Source organism: Narcine bancroftii, chromosome 6, assembly GCF_036971445.1.
Source record: "Narcine bancroftii isolate sNarBan1 chromosome 6, sNarBan1.hap1, whole genome shotgun sequence".
Lineage (NCBI taxonomy): Eukaryota > Metazoa > Chordata > Chondrichthyes > Torpediniformes > Narcinidae > Narcine > Narcine bancroftii.
Genome location: NC_091474.1, coordinates 14,115,256 through 14,138,261, shown reverse-complemented (window position 1 = coordinate 14,138,261; position 23,006 = coordinate 14,115,256). Strand labels below are relative to the sequence as shown.

At 39.5% G+C, this 23,006-nt stretch overlaps 1 protein-coding gene across 8 annotated transcripts in view; it reads right to left on the bottom strand.

Moving 5' to 3' along the window:
• LOC138735736 (band 4.1-like protein 1) overlaps positions 1-23,006 on the bottom strand; it is a 251,623-nt gene that overhangs the window by 179,412 nt on the left and 49,205 nt on the right. Inside the window, exon 1 of one of the 8 annotated variants that reach the window (XM_069884041.1) lies at positions 20,378-20,495. The exons of the other annotated variants lie outside the window; for them this stretch is intronic. The gene's annotated coding sequence lies outside the window, so the exon portion shown is untranslated. Of the gene's footprint in view, positions 1-20,377; positions 20,496-23,006 lie in introns of those variants that run through there. 8 annotated transcript variants of the gene reach the window in all.

Below are 23,006 nucleotides of genomic sequence, written 5' to 3'. Positions count from 1 at the left end.
AGCAATGTCTCAGTTCCTTGAGCCCCGCAGATCTACATCAGCTACAGTGGCTTTGGCAGCACCACCAGTTCAGAACCTGCAACTTCTACCTTAAAATGTGGTTGCCAGAATGAAGCCGTTCAAAAGGAAAAAATTCTCATTGGAAGCTAAACTAGGCATATCTGTCAGCTTTGTATTGGGACAGCCACTGAAAACTGGTTGAGCATGGACCTCTCAAATAATGTAATCAGGTCTTTTCCTTCGCAGAATATGCATTTTGTCTGCTCCAATGAGACCCTTCTTTTAATGACGTTTACTGTAAAAGATAATTGCATCTTTTACATGTATGCAACATTACCATTTGCAATTATTGCTTTTGAATGGTCCAAACAATTTCCACAATAGCAATCATTGCAAAGCGCTTTAGATTTTAATATAGCTTGAAACATTCCATTCAGATAATTGAAGTATGTTCCAATCCTCAAAACAAAAAGCTTCAAAATACCTGTGGTCAACCACTTTCTTATTATAAAGTACTAAATCCTATTTAGGTTCTCTTTTGACAAGGGCAGAAGATACTTTTACTTATCAGTAGAAAACTGTTGCCCATTCAGCAGCAGGCATTCGGGCAAATAATCTGACACTGACGAGACAGTGTAAAAGGTTTATCGAGATTGTAGCAAGTTGAAATGACAGAGTCTTCAAAAAAAGAAAATTGGATGAAGTGGCTGAGAGGGAAGGAAAAAATGGCATGCATTGCCAGAACTTCTGTAACGATGGTGAAGCATCGGCAGCTGGTGATGGTGTTGCCCTGGGAGAGCAGGGAGTGGAAACATGGCACTACTCTGCAGGGTCCAACCACCAGATCTTAATACTGATGGCTCAGTACAGGCTTCAAGTCACCTGTTAAAGGAGATGTTTTTATTTAAAATCCTGCAACCTTGGGGAGGGGGGGCGGTCTGTGCCCAAACTGGCAACACCTGTGCTGGCAGTAGCCTCAGGGGGTTGTTGACTCTGGGGTAGCAGTGGACCATCACAGGGCACCAGAAACAGGAGTTCGAAGGAGAAACATCGGAGACAACCCCAGAGGGAAGGTGACCACAGCTGAGTGGCAGACCAGCGACTGAAGGACACACACAGACTGTGGGCTGGTTGACTTGGAGACAAAGAACTCTCACAGGGTAAAGATTGGCTTATAGGGACTACTGGAACCATGATTTGAGAGGAGGGTGAGGGAAAGGAAGCCTCCTGAAGGGCCTCGAACGCTGAAGGCTTTATGATCATAATGGAGATTTGGATCTGGAGCTTGGTTTGCCAATGGATAGACTCGGGGTTCGTGCAGCTGCAGAGACTGTGAGGTTGTTGGAGGTGAATCTACAGACACCTTGACTCTGAAGAGACTCCCTTTTGCTTCTCATTCTCTGATTGTGAGGGGCACCGGGCAGTATAAATTACAAAATACACAGCAGACAAAAGAATTTGTGAAGTGCATTACAAAATTGAAAGCAGATGTGTGCAATCTGCTCAGTCAGGAAGAAATGGCTTGTGGGGGAGGATATTGTACTCACTAATGTAAATGCTGCAGACACGGAGTAAAGCAAGGTGCAACAGCTTACCCTTGGCAAAAGCAAGTCACAATCTCATCTGAAATCAGTCATTTCACTACAATAGTTGGGGCAGAACCAAGTCACATGAGAGATAGGCACATATTTGGGAGAGCAGGGGCCAAACGTGCAGGAATTTCAGAATCAAAGGGTGGTTTGGAAGGATGCGGGTACTGTCAGGTTGAAAGCAGGGGTGAAATGCCAATCATTATCATGACCAGGTACCAGCAGCCCACAGTTTAAAGGAAGCAGGTTGTATCTCAATCATAACCAAATAAGGCGAAGGTATTAGGGGAAAATTGGAAAGATGCTAGAGATAAGGTGTTAACATGAAGCCCTTGTTTAAATATATTAAACATGTTCAAGCACTTAACAGCCTTGGCACATGATGCATGATAAATTACATAAAGACTGAAGTTGTCGAGACTGAAGCCGTCACAAGCCGGCCAGTGAGACCAGGGTCAACAAGGAAAGGCCATGACATTTACATATGGCATGCAAATATATACAATAGCGGTTTCACCACACGTTAAGTAATCCCTATGTCATAGGTGCTCTGTGATTAGTAAGGGATGTAGGTGGAAAGAAAATGTTTGAAAACCCACTTAATTGTACGTAATGGACTAGTTATGTGCACCATTTCATAACTCCGAAGGAAATGGGCCAATGACAATTTTTCTCAAGCAAAATATTTCAATCACAATTGGGTCTAGAGCAGTGATTCACAACCTTCCCTTCCCACTCACATACCACCTGAAGTAATCCCTTACTAATCACAGAGCACAGATGGCTTAGGGAATACTTCAGGTGGTATGTGAGTGGAAAGAAAAAGGTGGAAAACCACTGGGTTAACCCGAGCACCTGGAAGAAACCCAGGCAGACAGGGTGAGAACATACAAACTCCTTTGACGCACAACAGACAGTTTGTACATTAGAATATCAAATTTTTGAAATTTGGTCTCGTAAAGGGATCAGATATATTGTAGACTTATGAGCAAGGACAATTGATGTTATTTGAACACAAGAATAAATATTGTATCCTTCGCAATACGATATTTTGTTATTTTCAAATTAGAGTATACTTAAGTGAGAAGCTGGGACTAACAATTTATCTACCAAAGTGTAGCAATGGAGAGACTAAGAAAGGGAAATACAAAGAAATTTGTCTCGGCAATTTCTCATTTACTTCAAGCGAGAACCACGAAACAGGGGATCATAGACAAAGATGGAAGAAAGACTTAAATGTGACAATAGATGAGAAGAAGTGGGCTGATTGATGTTATGGGGAGAAGACTGGACAGTGGGGCTGAATGTGAAAATGGATAATCTCGTGATTAAATGGTGAGGCCAGCCACGATAGGGTGAATCGCCTATTCCTGCTCTTATATCTCATCACGTCCATCTAGTTTGCATTTGGCCTGGCCTGACAGTGGAGAAGGTGAGGACAGACGAGCATGAGTGGGAATGGAAATGTTATGCACCTGTGAAGTCAAAATAGTTATTGCAAGCAGGGTATAGGACTTTAAAAAAGGATGGTCCAGTCTCGTCTGTCATATTCAACCAAATGAAACACATGTTCTTGGCAGTGTTGGCTTTGTCAGCTGAAACATGATCACCTAGCAAAAAAAAAACATACTTTTGTTTTGTTGTTAATTATAAATCATGTCAAGCAGCTCTCAGCTCACATTCTGACCTGGCAAAACCAGTATTCAACCAATGACTGATGCAAATTAGGCTCTTGTATGAGCCACACCTCTATACTCTACAAACACACTGAAGAAGGGATTAAAAACATCAAAGAAAGTGATGTAATTTAATGTTTATAAAAATTATTCAAACAGAACCTTGAAAGAATAACAAGCACATTGCACAAAATATTAAAACATTTGGGTTTTTTAAAAAAAAAACTGGTAACACAGATAAAGCTCTCTCAAATGCATAAAGAGAGGCTTGGGTTAAACTGCACCAAAGAATGGGAAAGTTAAAGAAATGGCAAGTCACAAGGAAGGCTAGCAATTATTTGGGCACAACTGGTGTCACTTCCACTGACGTTCCTCTCCTCTTTCAAACTACAGCACCTATGTAGCCCTCCAGGGACCCAGGTGCGATTATTGGGACAAAGGTGGTGGAAGCACCTTTTAAATTACAGGGAGATCTTCCTCCCGCAATGACGTGTTACATACTCACCGGAAGTACTGCTGGATGTTCAGATGCACGCAAATGCTGACGTCACTGGAATAAGCGGGTGGGCCATTTTCAAATCGGCCGTGGGCAAGACCTAGGAAAGTTTAACTGGGTTCTCTGAATACCTCTGCGGTATGTCAGGGAACCCGGATGGATTTTGACAGGGTTGGCCAGGTCAGACTCTTTGTAACTGCTGTGTAACTGGGGCGCTAACCGGACAAATTGCCCGGTTAACCCCATTTTACACGGCAGTTTGAAAAAGCCTATTGATGATCACTTGTCTCACTTTCAGACACCACGTTCTAATCAAAGTGTCTGAGGAAGCTGCAGTACTCATTTACAAAGGAGGAAGCAAATCTTTACGAGCTGCAAAAGCCCTGTTCAAGTCTGTTGTTAAATCAACAAATAGTTTTGCAAGCAGACGACTGTGTGGTACAAAAGCACTGAGTTACAGAGAGGGATCATTTGATATCGAACAAAGGCGATTTTACTACTTTGGGTTCATTCAGGAGTTCAAAAATGGGAATTGTCACGGCCAAAATATAGCAGTGGAAAAAAAAAAGTCAAATTTTAAAATCAGGTCCATTAAAAATAAATTACTTTTATGTTTTTTTAAAAAATAATTAAGCATTTTCTTTAAATTGTTAGTTACAAATTAATATTTTAAGCTTCTGAATATCAAATACTGCTGTCTAAGGCAGTGCTTCTCAACCTTTGTCTTTCCACTCACATACCACTTTAAGTAATCCCTAAGCCATAGGTGCTCTGTGATTGGTAAGGGATTGCTAAAGGTGGTATCTGAGTGGGAAGGGAAGGTTGAGAACCTCTGCTCTCAAACCAATTGTTACTGAAATACTTTGCTTGAGATAAATTGTCATTGGCCCATTTCCTTTGCCGTGCACATAACGAGTCAATTAGGTACGATTAAAACCGTGGAGCTGGGAAAGTATGCGCTGTATCATGGAAGTAGACACATCACATTCTGTGAAGACCTTTATTAGCTTTACTGGTTGACAAAGGCACTTCAGGGGCAGAGGATCATATTCTCCACCTGATGAGCTCAAGTTTCGGAAATGGTGTGAGGGGTGCTCCCACATACACCTCAGACAAATATGACAATGTCAGACAGCAGCCAGCAATTTTGAGGTGGGGATGGGGGTGGGGGTTGGTGAGGGTAGAAAGAAGAGCTATGGAAAGAAGAGGGGGAAAAAAAATCAGAGCACTATTATGCTCACCCATAGTGCGTAAACTATTCCAAGAGGAGATCATTTTTTTTGGAAAATGAGAAGGTTTTAAAATGACAAGAAATTTAAAAATCAGTCATCAATTTGCTTCATTTATTTACACACCTATCAATAAAGTGGTTTTATAAGATTGAGACAAGCAACGATACATTATTCAAAACTAAAATGCTGGAGGTACTCAGCCAAATATATTACCGATGTTTGGGCCTCAGTCCCTTCAAGGTACCAAGTATTTTTATTCTCCAATCACGGCATCTGCAGATTTTTATTTTTCACTCAGTGATACCAGACTGTTCTTGATACACAAGGCAATTATGAAAAAAACATCAAAAATAAGGATTCGATTGTTAAAAATTCTCAGAGAATCTAGTTTTACCTTTTCACACAAATTGTTATCTTTCTAGAATCCCCTCACTTTCTATCTTATTCTTGCATAGGAATACATAAAATAGCCATAAAAATGACCAGAGGCTCAATGCTGCCAAATGATCTTTTACAACAGAAGTTGCCAGTTATTTCTGAAATCAACATTTTGGTGTGAACAAGAGTCACTGGGGCTTTTCATCCCTCTTTTTTTTTTTTATAAAAAAAAAAGGTGAAATTTTTGGACACAAGCAAGCTCAAGAAAGCATGTTCAAGTTAAAACTTTGTTTGCTTTCACTACCAACAACAGTCATCGGCCTCATCAGCAACAACAATGAGTTGCACTTCAGAGAAGAAGTGGAAAATCCCAAGTAACAACTCCAGTCTCAATGTGGACAAGACAGAGGAGTTGATCATGGACTTCAGGACCAGCCACCCTCCATTGCAGAGAGAATGGAAAGCACCAAGTTTCTTGGAGTTCACTTAACTTGTAACCTATCTGGACACTCAACATTTCCTCACTGAGATGTTGAGTGTCCACAATAGATCATCAGTTAAGTGAGCTCCAAGGAATTTGTCAGGAAGGTGCAAGAGCAATTGCACTTCCTGGTAAGACTGAAGCGGGGCAAGGCTACTGGCCTTCATCAGAGCAACTTTCCACAGGAACTCTATCGAGAGTGTCCTGAATGGTGAAATAGATCAGAGATCAATGCACAAGACCATGAATGGCAGGGAGAATCACTGATGTTTCCTTCCCCACAAATGAGATGATCTACTGGGATCAGTCTAAAAGGGCACAACAAAAATCATTAAGGACCTCTTCCACTCTGCGCACATCTTTCAACTGCTCTCATTGAGAAAGTGACACAGAAATATCAGAGCCAGGCTGAGGAATAGCTTCTTCCCAAGGACAGCGAGAATGCTCATTGACCAAAGCAACTGCTCATACTAACCATCTAAACTCATATTCATTAAACTATTGATTTATATAGATAAAATATTGCCATGCATATGTACTGTTTGTTTGTGTGTTATGTCTGGTCGTGTCTGGTTTTTTTTTGGACCAAGGACTGGAGAATGCAGTTTCATCGGGTTGTACAATCAGATATCAATAAACTTGAATACCAATCAAATTAATTCTCAATTGCAAGGCATCTGGAAATAGGTAAATGAGTTATTTTGGGACAACTGTTCCATTCCGTTTGCTTTGACACGCCCTTGAGAGTATTCTGATCTCAGAACAAAGAAGTTGCAATCATTATTTTGAAGATAAACAAGGTCAGATCCTCCCTGAATAATAGAACACAACAGCCTGTAAAATGACTACAAATGGAAAAAACTGAAATAATTATTAACATGTAATTGGCAAAGTGAGGGGGCATGGGAATGAAAGCTCAGTGAACACACTTTCCAGTTAATTAAAACTTCATGTTTGATCCAATTAATATTCAGTGATATAGGGATTAGCTTCTTGTCGTATTTCAAAGCCACAATTGAGACCATCTTGTCATATCATTCTTCCACTTGTGTAGAAAAGTGAAGCTTGATTATATTCATAATGAGGATACCTATTTGCATTCTTGTTTATACGAACAGTTTCCACTACAGTCCCACCAATTAAACAAATGCCAAACTCCAGAACCTCTTTTTCATCCAGGGAAATGGTCAAGCAGAAATAGCCGATTTATTTTGGCAAAGCCCGATTCATCATAACCCCAGAAGTTATCTGCAGATACAAGGCCATTGGTGCTGTTCTCTGACACATTCTAAATTGTATTTACAAGTCCATGAAGTGATACTAATTTACCACAGCAACTTAAAACAAAATCTTAAAGCAGGTTCGTACACTGAAGAGCAAGTCAAAAGTACAATCAAAGTTAATTCCTCTTGCAACCCAAATGACCAACGTGCAGTAAATCCCAGTGTTTGTTGCATTAGCATGCTGGCAGGCATAGAAATCAAGTCATCCAGTGCCACTTGCACATGGATAAAACAGAGGAAGAGGAACAGGGAGTGAGATCAACCATTATGGCTCCATCCAATTTGGAGCTCCATATGGCCACTGTGGACAAACCATAGATTTAAAAAAAGATAAGTAACCCTATTGCAACAAATTTTATCCAAAAGATGACTTACTGCACAGGCATTTTATTACTTGGAAAATCAAGTGCTTGACAGTGATCTGCAGCATTAGATCGTTTACTTGACGTGGTTAGACAATGCCACTTCCTCCTGCTTGGAGGAAATTGGCTCAACATCAATCCTGAACATTTTAGCAAGATTACACTTGTAACCAATTAACAATGTAAAGGTAATCCTGCATTTGGAATGTAACATGCATGAAATTCTTCAACTTTTGTCTACCATGAGGAAGACAGAGTCACCACTTTGTCCATCGCCCCTCTCAGCTAGTCTCCCCTCCAAGTACTGAGCAACCCCATGCCTGCTTAACTTCCAAGATCAGATAACCCAGCTCTATTCAGGTTGTTAGGTGCTGCAGCCATTTCACACAACTTTGGAACTGAGGCTACAAACTGCCAAATTGAATGTGCTATCCACTTATGAAATCTATTAAATTTCATCCAATGAAAGAAACAATGACTTTGACAGAAACATGGCCACATCTTTGAATTAAAAAAAAAATCTTTTAAGGAAACATTTATCTTGAAAATTTTCAAAGTAGCACTGGAATTAAACAAAATTATGTTGGTTTACAATGCTGCAAATTTTACTGTTGTGGTGAACACAAGAAATAGGAGCTGTAAAAGGCAATGGACTGATCCTGACCTGGACTCAGATTCACCTGCCTGCCTTTTCCACAAAATAATGATACCGTACAAAAATCTATCTAGCAGTGTCTTAAACATAATTAATGAGGCAGCCTCCTCTGCTTTCCTGGGCAGAGAATTCCACAGATTCACCCCTCTCAGGCTCTCAGTCAGATGCTATCCAACTGCTCCACACAAAACCCTGGAGCATCTGGTCACCAGAGATGTATACATCAGGATGCTCTCTTCCCAATTAAATTTGCATTCAACACCATCATCCGCTCAAACTGATCAGCAAACTCCAAGGCTGGGTCCTCAATATCCCACTTTAATTAGAGCATGTATTTGCTCACGTCTAGAACCAGTGAGGATTGGCAAGAACATCTCCTCCAGGATTCACATCAGCACCATAAAACCACGGGGCTGCATAATTAGACCCTGCTCTACTCACTTTACACCTATAACTGTATGGCTCAGAACAGTAACACCATTTACACTGACAATACCACAATAGTGGACTGTATAAAAAGGGGAGACGAGTCAGTATACAGAGGGGAGATTGAAAAATTGGCTGAATAGTGTACTAACAACAACTTCACACTCAATGTTACCAAAGCCAAGGAACTGAATGTGGACTTCACAAAGGGAAACCCAGAGGCGTACAATCTCATGATCACTGGGGAGGGGGGTGGGGGGGGGGGGTAGAAATCAGAGGAAGAGAGAGTGAGCAAATTTAAATTTCTGGGAGTCGCCATCTCAGACAACCTTTCCTGGACCGGACATACATCATCGTAAACAAAGCATATCAGCGCTTCTACTTCAAGGAGTTTGTGGAGAGTCAGTGGGACATCAGATACCTTGGAAAACTTCTACAGATATCTAGTGGAAAGTGTACTGACTGGCTGCATCATGGTCTGGTATCAGGTTGGGGGGAGGGGCACCAATACCTCGGTGCAGAAAGCCCTGCAAAAGGTAGGGGACACTGCCCAGCACATCAAAGGCAAAATTCTGCCCACCATCAAGAAAATCTACATGAAACGCTGCTGGAGGAGAGCAGCAACAATCACACTACACAGGATATGAATGGCTCTCATTACTATCTTCAGGAAAGCAGTAATGATGCTACAGAACTCGTACCTCCAGGTTCAGGAACAGTTGCCACCCGTACACCATTGAACATCTCAACAACACTCAATTAATGACTTACTCTATACATTATTTATTACTGAATATTTATTTTTCTGCATTTGTACAGTATGTTTTTATTTCTTTGTTTGCATTTCTCTTGTGTATGCATCCTTTTCTTTAGTACACTTTACAATACTGATAAGTAGAAACTCTGCCTAGCTCACAGGATAAGGATTCTCAGGGTTGTACAGTTTGTGATGTCATGTATGTACTCTGACAATAAATTTGAACTTGGAAAAACAGTTCCTCTTCATCTCCGGCTTAAATCTACACACCCAAATCTTGGGGCTATGCCCCAGCTCTAATCTTACCTACCTGGAAAAACAACTTTCCTATTCTTAAATTTTGTCTGTTTCATAATTTTATGTTTCTGTGAAGATGGCCTCTCTTCTGAACACCATGCAACTCCATCTCTCCTCAGAACCTCTCCTCTGCACTTCCTCTCAAGAGACCAGAACTGCACCCACAACTCCAAGTGCAGACAACCGAGTTGAAACTGAAGCTCCCTGCTCTTGTATTCAATCCCTCAAGCAATGAAGGCCAAGATTTTATTTTCCTTCTGAATTACCTGTTGCACCTTTCGCAATTCATGCACAAACACTTTCAAGTGGCTTCTGCACAAGAGCATGCTGCAATCCTTTAATATTTAAATAATAATCTGATTTTGGGTGGATTTACGTCACATTATCCCACTGTAAGTTTGAAATGAACAAGGTGTGGGCAAATACCAAGCTATTAAGCAACATTTTATAACACCAAACTGCCATGAATGGCATGTTATTTTGTAAATTTCTACCATCCAAGGGAGAGATCTGCACAACCTTGAATCTTCGTCAAGATTGACTTAATGTACATGTGGTAAATCCATCCAACTGCTGCCTGATCAGGGTAACAACTTCCTCGGCCACCGACAAGATAAAGGATTGGGGTGGGGGGAGGAGACAAATGCATGAAGAAAACTAAAACACCAAAATGGAAACGGATTACTTCCAATCTGTTGTCAACATAGGGTTTCCCAAGAAAAGGGTCAATGTAAACATTTTTAAAAAAAATAAAAGGCATCAAGGGTTTTGAATCCTGCCCTGAGAAACATCCCTTTGAAGGTCATGCAAACAACGATTTGTTGCCAGAGGTCACCTCTGGACAACATTCCCTAAAACTTTCAAACCCCCTTGAAGAGGAACTGAAAAATTGTATTCAGTAAAATTGCTTGTCAATGTGTTCAAATCAACTATTTCTATTCAAAGAAAAACAACCTGAATTAATCTTATTTTGCAGAATCATGCAAATGCAAAATACCAATAGGTGCAATAGAGAGAAATCACGAGTTTACATGACATGAAGCTTTGAATAAATTTGAAAGAAATGAATTAGCCATTTACTGCTTGCATGGGTTTCAGTCAAAGTAATTGCATCTTTGTACTCAAGCTTCTGAAATTTCACAGAGAGAAGGAAATTATTATTTTTAAAAGCACAAAAGGTCAAACTGGCAAAGTAATTCCATTCCAAGTTGGCATTTTTTGTGGCTTATAAGCAAATGAAATCACAAAATTTAGTGCTCAAGCTGTGGTGATGTGTAATTACACCACTAGGTCACCAGGGGCCATCCCAGTGACCTTGTATATAAAGCAGTCCAGAACTACAGTCTACCCTTCGAGGTTCATCTTGCAGAGAAACAAGACCTCTTAGTGTACATATTAGTTTATTAAAGCTGTCTTATACTTGCACTGCTGGTGTGGTTATTGTCAGTACACAAGCCACCAGGGAAAGCAACATTTTAAAAGATTGGAAAAATGAACATATTCAAATGTTTGCTTCGTTTCCCCCTCCTTCCCTTGTTACATTCTCTGCCAGCTCAATTGTCATGAGAGCAATTTGTTCCATCTTCTGATTTTCTAGCTTCTATTTTTATTTTGGCTTGTCATTTCCAATTAGCTTTTGAATTCTTTTCTCTGCCTTTTATCCATTTCTTGCAAACATCTCAGTTCTCATCAGGCAGCTTTCCCACAAGAAGCAGACATTTCAGGAGGAAAAAGTAACTGTAGAACTTCATTTAAAAACCTAATAAAGCAGCAAGGCATCAAGGAAGCACTGAAAGAGAAAATTTCTCAGTGGGACAGAGAATTTGATTTGAAGACACAAGTGACACCAGCACAGATCACATTGAACAGTATTGGATTTTGGCTGTCTACCCTCAAAATACCCTCCAACCAGCAAAAACAGGTTACTCACTGAATATGCCAGGTCTTCTATGAACTACCTTCATGTCGTGAAGAATGATCTTGTATTTGCCCTTCCTCACATTATCCCAACAAGATTCATCAACAGCATTTGTATGAAAAGAACATGGCTATTGAATTTCTCTTGCAGCTGAAGTTTCTTGGACACAGTGCCACATTGGATCTATTCTACAACTTCCACCTTGATTTTCAGGATTCTGAACCTCATTCTCAATTGAAAGCCATGCTAAAGGCAGAAAGGTGACAGCTTGAGCAAGACACACAGCCGGGCAAGTTGTGCCAAAATGGAGAAGCCCAGGTTGTAAGTGAATTGACATCAACTTAACAATGACACCTTCACGCCAAAATATTTGGTACACGTTAACCAGTCATCTGTCATCTCGAGACATTGTCTAATGAATACAAAATCCTCCACCGTTTATTTGAAGAGGATGGAATCATTGTGTGGAAGCTGGATCACAAGTGCTCATATTTTCAAACCACCTTTCTAGAAAATGGCCTTGATGATGAGGAACAATTTATCGTCATACACATTGTATGTCTTACCAATTCTGGAATGCTAAATGATTGTATTTCAGTAGAGTTATGACACTGAAACCACAAGCAACACTTTTAAAAAAAAAAACAAAAAGAAATCCAACTTCTACAGGTGAAGGCCCTCGGACATCAATTCAAGAAAGCTTCCACAATTGCAGTTCAAATGGTCACATCTCAAATTACAGGATTGTTAACAGAATAGCAGTATTCTCATAGTTCAACATTCAACTGCAGAACCTTACCCTCTAAGTTCATACACAACCTTAAATAGAAGCTAAATATCTGACTAAAACACGAAAGTCTGCAGATGCAATGATCGATGTGAAAAACAATGCTGGAGGTCAAATAGTATTCTTTGTATAGCAAAGATAAAGACACATAACCAAAGTATTGGGCTTGAGCCCTTCATCAAGGTACGAGCTCAATGTAGGCTGGCAATGAATCAATTGAGAAATTCTACCAATGCAAAGCTAAAAACAAGTAAACAACTTTTTTAAGTTGGTAGTTTTATTGCTTGTGTAGCAATTCTGAATTCCAAGCATGGCTTATTCAGGATAAATTACCCTCAATATCTTGACCTTGAACAGCAGTAAACATTCCAGAGTTAATTCAAAAAAATAATGATTGACGAAGATTCAATTATGCCTGATACTAATTCTAGTACTCCTGCCTTGTAATTATATTTTGGATACAAGTACAGGTAAAATAGAAATACAAAATGGGAAATCACAAAGTTCGATTTTGGCAGCATTAATGCCAATATTTATTTACCACATATACTCATGTAAATGTTCAATTTTGCAAAACATTTTTTAAAGCTATGGGGGGTTGACTATTACATGAATACTACTTTTAAGTGCCTGAAACCACACATTAGAGTCCATAATACCATATCAGTAGAAGTCCAAATGATATCTGAATCAATAAAGAACAAAAGTACAAGGAATTAATGCATGAATAGAGTCTCCACATCAAAACACTCATCCTACTCGGGGAGGGTGGGACAGTAGTAAGTACCTGCGTTGTCAGGATACATCGGGAGTTGCGATGAAACAGGCAGCTTGGGCAGAGGCGAGACACGAGTCAGCTTTTACATGCGATCTGGAAAATGCCAGATTTTTTTTAAGCCAAAACTAGGGGTCCAACTTTTACATGAAATGTAAAAGTCTCTACGGTGATTGGCTTTATCTGGTAAAATCGTGATTGGTCCGCATTGGAATTTGTGGTTACTTTATTCAGCGCGACTTGGGAGGATATTGCACTCAATGTGTCAGAAGACTGAATTATCTCTCCTCCCTGACCAATGGTTAATACAATCCTGGAAACCCATCAGCATTGAACTGCTGGAACCCCCCAACAACCATTTTTGTGCAATAGCCAATTTTCCAAGTACACAAACATTTCTACATAGTTTTTCTTGTGATATCATGTTTCACATCATATACCAAATAATGAAAAAGATATAGTGCTCCAAGTTACAGTGAAGACAGTGCAATATTTAACACAATATTTTCATCTGCCATAATGCAGACAGATTTGCTATCAGCAGAATTGCCCAAAGTGCCTCTTACAGAGAGAAAGTGGAGCAAAAGGGAGTCCCCTCAGAGGATCACCAAGTGTCCATGGATTCACCTCGAGCACTTCCATAGCCCTCCATGCCACGCAGAGTCCAGACTACACCATCAGCAACCTGAACGCCAGATCTGGACCTCTGACACGATCAGGACCCCTTCAATGCCCTCAGCACCTGGTCTGAATCCTTCGACCACAGCCTGCAATGAGTTCCGTGCCTCAAATCAACAGCCCTCTGCCTGAGTGCTTCTTCAACCAAACTGGTCTGCCATTAATTGGGCGGACACAAAGAATAATTCTGTCTCCAGTTAAAGAATGCAAATTAAATTTTCAGACTGTTACATTTATTAATTACATTACAAATGAGATTATAATGAGAAGGAGGCTTCTGCGAGCAGTCTAACATGTTCTCTTTAATGCTGCATATAGCATTGTTAATAAGGGAGGACAATTACAGATCATAGAGTTATAAAGAAGAGGAAGATCAACCAGTTCAAGCAAGGGCAGCATGACAGCACTATTGTGGAGTTCATTCAGGATCACGACGGCAGGTCCTTATGCCGAATGGTGCACGACTTCAAACCATTGAGCCTCCTCTTCAATGGGATGAGGGAGAAAAGTGTGTATATGCTAAATGCATCTTTCATACTCAAAAGACATTTTTGTTGTTTAAGTACAATATGATCATACAATTGCAAGGTGTTTTTGTTAATGAATTTTGAGATAATGTCTGCGTAATAAATAAGGGAAAATGTTCTGATTTTCAATGGTCATTGGTGAAATATTAAAATACTCAAATAATCCACAATGAAAATGTTGGCATCAGTAATGATAACCATGAAACCAATGGACTGCAGTTTAAAAAAAAGAATTATGTCATTTCTTTTCAAAAGAATTTCATGCATTGAGAATTTCAAGGTTTATGATTTATGCAATGGGGATGTGGAGGAGAGACAAAAAAGGAAAATAAAATCTTTAATTTCTTCAGCTCCAAATGAGTAAAAATATGATTGTTCCAAAAAAAATTAGCAGATTTTGAAATAGATATAAATTGGCATCAATACACAAACTTTCTTTATGACAAAAGCAGAGGCATATTGGAACAAAGGCACTGTATTAACATGTCATTTCTATCCTCTACTGCTTTTTTTTGGGCCTAATTTATAATTCCTTACGTTTGTGTTTTCCTGTGTGGCGCAAATATCAGGAAGGCTCCACAAAGATTGTGCAGGAACTGGTAAACTGACAGGTGGAACACGAGGAGTGCTCAGCACAGCTCCTCGTCAATATTACAATCCATCATTTTCAATGATATCCCTCTCTCTTCCCATTTACCAAGGACTTTCTTCTTGGATTCCGACTGCAGCCCATTCCATTTTCCCTAGACTGCAGCCAACTTGAGCTGCTGCCAACGTTCTTGTCCACATTAATGCATTGGCCTCAGTCTCAAGCTTTTCCTGAATAATAGACAGTGGTCCATGCTTTGCTAACTATTTCTTTCCAGCAGCTTTGGGAAGTTGGAATTCATTCAGCTTTTGAATCATGAAGTACCTCAAGACATCTTTAACAAATCATTTTACTGTTAGGTATTAACAATCTAAATATCACTGATTTTGATAAACTGCCTTGGTATTTACATAGATGATGGTATTTGCCAAGTCAATGACAATTTTGTTAACCTATGACTTTCACAGCTAATACTCTCCCAGAGAAATGGAATGCATGAATTTGTATCCCTTCGATTTAAGAAGAGCATGAGGATTTGTGGACTCTCTTGAAGTAATTTATTTGAAGCAGTACGTTCTACGGATTTTCCGTCAAAATCTGAGTCGACGCCATCCAGTTTTAACAGTTTTAATCACCAATAAATAACCTGCTTAGAGACAGAGGAGCTTTGAAAAGGAAATGGAAAGAGGGCATTTAATCATTCCTACCCAAATTCTTGATTTTTGAAAGCTGGTAGATGAATCACAAATGCAGGAAAGAAAAAAAAACCAGGCAATCATATTAAAAATTCAAGTTTCAAAATTCCATAGCCTTCAAAGGATGTAATATTACCTTTGAATGATGAAATACAACCTAACCTTGTTATGTTTCAAAATGCTTAATTCTGTCAGAGTTGTTTTTTTTTTAAAAAGTAAGAAATTAATAAAGGGATCATTTACCCTTAAAACGCAGTAACAGGGAGGGATTCCAGCCCTGGGACCTCATGTAAACAGTTTTCAGAAATTCCAGGATTACATATTCTCAGGTATTTCTCGTTTTGCTGCCAATATATCTTAAACACCACTGTGCCGACATTGCAACAAATTCATTTCAAGAATGAAAGACAACCTCTGAGCCTTATGTTCAGACGCTTAAGCAGCATAAGTAATGGATGTCAAACAGGTGACGTTGCAGTTGTGCAGTCGCTGCTGCCCCAACGTTCGTTCAGGCTCATCAAAGAGGAATTAAAGATTAAATTTTAAAACCATGTTTAGAAAAGAATTTAAACGTTTGTACAAATCTTGAAATTTTCATCTCATAATCTATGAAATCCACTGATGCAAGTATTCCTCTCGATCAGGATATTAAATGTTATTCAGGATAAATTTACTGCAGCATTGAAACAGTTCAAATGAGTGACCAACCAGAGCTACCCATATATCACCGACTGGTGCAATGGATTTTCTTTTTTTGCAGCATCAAGACAATGCAAAAGACTAATTCTTTTTTAAAAAATATATATTTTTTTACATTCAGCACAGTAACAGGCCCTTCCAGCCCATCCCAAACGAATCTCTCCAATAACCTGCAGCCCCCATACATTTTGGAACCCACAGGACCCACGCAGACATGGGGAAAGTGTTCAAACTTCTTGCAGACAGTTGCAGATTTGAACTCAGGTCGCTGGCACTGTCATAGCACTGCACTCACTGTGCCAACCGGATCTTGGAATCTAGAGCAAAGCAATCTATTGGAGAGCATCTTGAGGAATGTTGAAGTGTTCCGGCCTGAAACATAGAGAATTCTTTTTCTCCCACTGATGCCACATTCCTGGGCTGCAATTTTGACACAGGTGGTGAGGCAAAACCAGATAAGACCAGATGGTCCCATGGGTCATACAAGCATTTAATTCTATCAACCTTGCAACAAATTAAAAGACATTTGCAAACTAACAATTAATTCAGCACTTCTCTCTACTAGACAAGCCAAATACAGAGGAGGTGATCATTTTGCAGAGCACTGCTTGTGTTCAGAGCCATAACTGATCCCAAGGTATTGGTTGCCTTCTGGTTTATTTTCCCCGTTCCACCCTGCCTCCTATTTGGTTACAAAGCTAAGCACATGCTGAAAGAAAACCCATCCGTTTCCAGCCTGCCATCTTTTCCAGTACATCGCATTCTCCATCTTCATACATGGCCCACAAGCCCATGCTGTCCAATGACACCCAATTAACCTAGAACTCCCAGTATGTTTTGAAGGGTGGGAGGAAATTGGAGCACCCAGATGAAACCCACAGTCATAAGGAGAACAAAATCCTTACAGACACCGCAGAATTCGAACCCTGTTCCTGATCGCAGACACTGTGACAGTCTTGCACTAACCCCTACACTAACTGTCCAACCCTAGTCAACAGTGTTGTGCCACATTTGCCCAAGACTGCAAGGAGTTTGGGGGCTCTTCAGCATCTGAAGATACGCTGGTTTGCATATTCACCAGTATGGCCATTAGTCAGAGAATCAGCTGGAGTTAATGGGCATGAGAGAATAGGTTAAAGGAGAACAGGTTTGGTGCATTTTCTCCAAGAGCTAGCAGAAACAAGATGGGCCAAACAGTTCCCTTGCACATTCTATTGGTGTAATTTTGGGCATAAATGCCAGCGAATCACAATCACATCCTTAATTGCTGGTTAAGCTTTTGTAGAATACTATGTTTGGACAGAAAATAAAATTCTCACAAATAATTTACAAAACCAAAATTACTCCAATGTAGTCATGTATTCAGCTATTTCCTGCAACAGTCACAGAATCAAAACTTCTATTTTATGATCAGCAGAAAGTTTTCAGTCTCAATTCCTTGGTATGCAGTAAGTTTTTGGATCACAAAAAAGTTTGGATGACCAATTAAGATGTATTTTTTTAATGCAGTCTGTAAGGAAACATATTGAAATAGATGCATCATAATCTATAATTGGATGGTTAATATTGCAATTGATTTGTAGAAATCACTGACGATGGAGTTCAAATATTTTCATACTATAGATAGTGTGATTGAAGACTTTTAATTGCAGATGCTTGTTGCAGGGCATGGGTGCAGAAGTAGACTTTGGTAAGGATTTACAAAATCTTTGAAATGTGATAGGCTAATTGGGAAGAACTTTATAAAGGCAATATGATCCTTGGCTTCATGAACAACGACATGGAATACAATAGTAATATATTTACACAGGTATGGTTCAGAGAACTATTGTGAACAATGCAGTACACAATGCCAAATGCTTTCAGGAAGAACAAAGGGCAAGTGGGAAAGAGGGTGAGAAAATAGATCTTGTATTCTCATATGTAACATACAGAGAAGTACATAGGCCTTTCATCCCATCACATCCATGCTGACCATTTTGTTCACATCTATTTGCCTGCATTGCATCTGTATCCTTCTTTGCCTTAACCACTCAATTGCCTGTCTAATTGCCTTTTAAATTTAACTCCATCTCCTGTCAGCATGATCCGAATTTCAACCACTCCATTCTAAAAAGCATTCAAACGTCCTTGCTCTCACCTTCAACTGATGCCTCATTTTTAAATATCCCAACTTTGGGGAAATAATTCTGACTTTGTCACCAATACACATCTCATAATTTTACATACCTCAATCTGGTCAACCCCTCAGCCTCCTCCATTCTAGGGAAAACCAGCCCAGCCTATCCAATCACTCCTCAGAATCGATATCCTCTGGCTCAGGTGATATCCTGGATACAGAACTTCATTTTCACATCGCTATTTGTTCATTTTGCAAAAAGAAAGGTTAGGTGCTCAAAAATCAGTGAGAGCAAACGAGAAGAAAATGGTTCAACTGCTAAGAAAAAGGTCACGAGAGGAAAAAGCCAGTAAAAACAAGGAAATTATTTTCTTTTATTGCAACACATTAAACTGATAAGATTTTAAATGCACGGTCTACGAAAGATTATGGAAGCAGATTCAAATATAACTGAAAAAGGAACTTGAAAAGGGGAGGGAAAAAAATGAGTGGTAGCAGGAAAGACTGATAAATGGGGCTGTCAAGTTCATATTTACGAATTGTTGACAGAGACACACTGGATGAAGTGGTCTGTGGTGCACACCAGTTAAGGAAATCAGCCTTCTTCAATTGCAGAGCACAGTTGCATTTGTCAGACAGAATCTAGATTGCCATAGCAAATAATGATCAGTTGTCACAGACAATATTTAAAAAGGATACAGAACAGCTACAGATGTCAACTAAAAAGAGGTAATCCACGAGACTAGATTCAGACAGGCCGAAGAGAGAGCTTCGCTTTGCAATGAGCACAAGTCAATAAGTCATGGATTGGATGCATCAACTGCTTCTGTCTGGAGAGATCTTGACGGAAATACACGGACAGGCATTTATTTAAAAAAATTTACATTTCCTGCAACTTCAGATTTTGCTTTACAGGTATAAATCCCTCTCAACCCTAACTTAATTTGATAATTTCTGGCTGGTTGGTCACTTCTTTGAAAGCATCTTGAACAGAGGGCAGGGAATCTGTCATCCATTAGTGGGAGTGCATTTCAGAGCAAGGCCCTGCAGAAGTTGAAGCCTCCAGCATCTCCCCAAAAAAGAATTTCAAAGTCATAACATGACCATTCAGCTGAGAATCCACACCAAGCCTTGTCTTTCCTAATATACTCGATATTCCCGATTTTAAAAAATCCCTTTATCCAGTATTAGCTTCTATTATGAAACTGGAAGGAGAAATGCGACTTTGGTCACTTGAGCTCACCACATTGTAATTGTTAAATTAACTGTGACGCCACGATTTCAATCAAGTAAAATTACGGGAGGCAACTTGGAACATAAAGCAGACCCTTCAGTCTTCAATGCTCATGCTGAACACAAAGCCAAACTAAACTTCATTTCTCCTCCCTGCACATGATCCATGCCCCTCAGTTCCCTCTGAGTCCATGTGTCTATATTCAAGCCTTTTAAATGCTACAATGCACATGTTAAGTGGTCATTCTTTCCACATACTGCTTGCTGCCAGCCAAAGTAAGATTTTAGTTTTCAACTCAATGGACGGTAATTCAAATTGACAACAACTGGTTGTATGCTCCAGTTGCCTAACTGATTGGACACCCCTCCTGCCATTTTGTAGTTCTGTGCACCAATTAACCTTACGTAGCCAAACACTGATGCAAATCTTTTCCCTCTCCAAACAATCTTATAGCTCAAATTTTGGATGACTTCCAATGCACTCACATTTAAATGCCAATTATACTTGTTTTGCATTGCCAAATACTGATGCAGCAACTCACTTCAAAACTTTTGCATTACTTAGGATGGGGGCAATAGTGGAGATTCCTTGTGGCCCATCATTCCGATAATCCGAGAGCTAATAGAGACAATACAGAGGAAGATGGGAGGGGAGTTCCAGCTGCATCAGAAATTGGCATTAGTGAGGGGGCCACTTGCATCAAGCTTAGAAATCAAATTCCTACCTGTTTTTTCTTTGGCTTGGCTTCGCGGATGAAGATTTATGGAGGGGGTTAAAACCTGTACCTGTACTTTGGCAAGAAATGTGCATTTCATCTGCAGTGAAACAAGATGCCCTCGGTGAATTCTACACCAGTTATAGGGACCTTTGAATTAAGAACAGAATAAAGGTAGCATTGTAAAGGTGGCCACAGAAGTGATCTGACTCTTTCCTGCTTCACATGAAAGACATTTACATTTGCCCAGTTTATCTGCATTGCATTCAAGCCCAAGGTTGGGTCAACCAACACTTACCCTCATGGTCTCTGCTCCCATGTGTCTGGATGTCCATCTGTTCTGCTGCAAATATGGAACCCCTTTCCTCTGATCCTTCACCACTAAGATCACCACCCATGAACACCCTGAGAGGTTGCTGCCTGCAGCCAGGTTGAGCCCTTCTGCTGCTTTCCACAGCAGTTAAGGTACAAACTCCCTATTAGGATGTTTAATATCAACCAATGCCTACCAGCCTTAAATGGAGAAAGCAAATCATCCTATTGGCTCTTTCTGCTTGAAATGTCCAACCCATGAACAGTCAAAAGCTGATGGAGGAAATGGTTTTGGTGGTGGGGGAGGAAGAGAGAATGGATATCCAAAATGATAGTGTATAAACAATGCGTACAAGGTGATCCAAGTTCTGGTAAACGATTTTGTGTATTAAGCAAATAATGGAAGCACTCAATCAATAGACCAAACTGGTAGAAATGTTTACAAGGAATATCCAGTGATGGATTTTTTTTTTAAATGCTGAGCTTCTCAGAATTATTGTTTTTTGGTAGGATCAGTTGCCAAGAAACTAGATTTCAATCACCTTCTAGTTTAAACCCCTTTCTCTCTTCACACACCGTTAATTTGAATTCAGGAATGGGTACTCATTAATCAACTTCTGAAGCTCTGGGAACAGAGCTTCAGAATTGAATTGTACCAAACCAATGGGTCAAATAATGCTGGATTTGGAAATTTATCAGAAGTCTGCCTGCTTGCTCTCTCCAGGGTTTTCTGTTTTTATAACAGCTTTCTATCATTCCCCTCAAAGCTTGCTCGGAATTCTCAATTGTGAAATAACCAGTTTCTTTTTGTATTCTATGTTGGATTATTAGGAATTCTAGAGAGACGACCACCAGGACACCCACCAAGCTTACAATAATACTGGACAACTAAGATTTTGCTCCCTGAACACTTTTAAGTGTATTTTAATGGATTTTGGGCTGATCATGAAAATCATCTTTAAACTTTCCTATTACATACCTTTTTTTTTAAAAAGATATAATCAATTTTTTGTGATTTCCTGTTAAATGTTAAGTCTACTAGTATACTGTTCACAAAGCAAGCTGTTTTAGTCAGTCCAAGCATTCCTGGCCATGCACTCAATGCAGGTGCTATGTAAATGTTGCCTTAGGCCTGGGTATGCTTAGGCTAGGAACGCAGCTCACAAATACAGATTATGTGTATTACATTGATTATAGACTGACTGCATGTTGATGCACATGTTCTTCAGGCAATAGTATAGTGAGCGTACTTAATAGCATTTATTGTCTTCAGGAAGATTAGATACTGTAGAAGTGTCTCAATGTTGCAACAGCTGCAATACATTGTATAAATGTGAGTATATGGTAAATTTATTGAAAGTTAATTTAATGTTTCTCCAACTTCCTATGCGATGCAGCAAATCTGAAATTATCTTTGTGTTCAGCTTGAAGTTGACCATCTAAATCCCAATTTTCTTCTCAGGAACCAGATCTTTTGAAAAATGTTGTTGTCAAGTGTGAATTTCTAGTGTAATGTCCAGATCCAAACTTCAAACATGCTTGGGAGTGGAAGCAGGAAAACAATGGAGTAATTGCCCATCAACATACCAAAAAAAAATCACTGCTGTTATGCTTTTTAAAAATTTTTCACACTATGAACCATACTGAGCAAAATACACACAAACATTTCACCTTTCCCCCCCCCCCCCCCACCCACTCAACGTTCAACATATATGATACGTTAAACCCATTAAACAATGTCATCGCACAATGAAAATAAACAAGAAATTTGTGTCTTCTACTTTTACACACTGGGTCAGTTCATTTCGTCGTCTTCTCCTTCTGTCATTCTAGGCGGTGGAGGTTCGCGGTAGGATTTCTCTGTTGTGTTCCATGTACGGTTCCCAAATTTGTTCGAATACTGTGATGTTATTTTTTAAATTATATGTTATTTTTTCCAATGGAATACATTTATTCATTTCTATGTACCATTGCTGTATTCTCAGGCTCTCTTCTAATTTCCAGGTTGACATAATACATTTTTTTTGCTACAGCTAAGGCTATCTTAATAAATCTTTTTTGTGCTCCATCCAAATCAAGTCTAGGTTCTTTACTTCTTATATTACTTAGAAGAAAGATCTCTGGATTTTTTGGTATGTTGCTTTTTGTAATTTTATTTAATACCTGGTTCCAAAACTTTTCCCAGATTTTCCCAAAACTTTTCCACTTTCTCACATGCCCAAATTGCATGTACTGTTGTTCCCGTTTACTTCTTACAGCGAAAACATCTGTCTGATACTGTTGGGTCCCATTTATTTAAATTTTGGGGCTTGGTGTATAGCCTGTG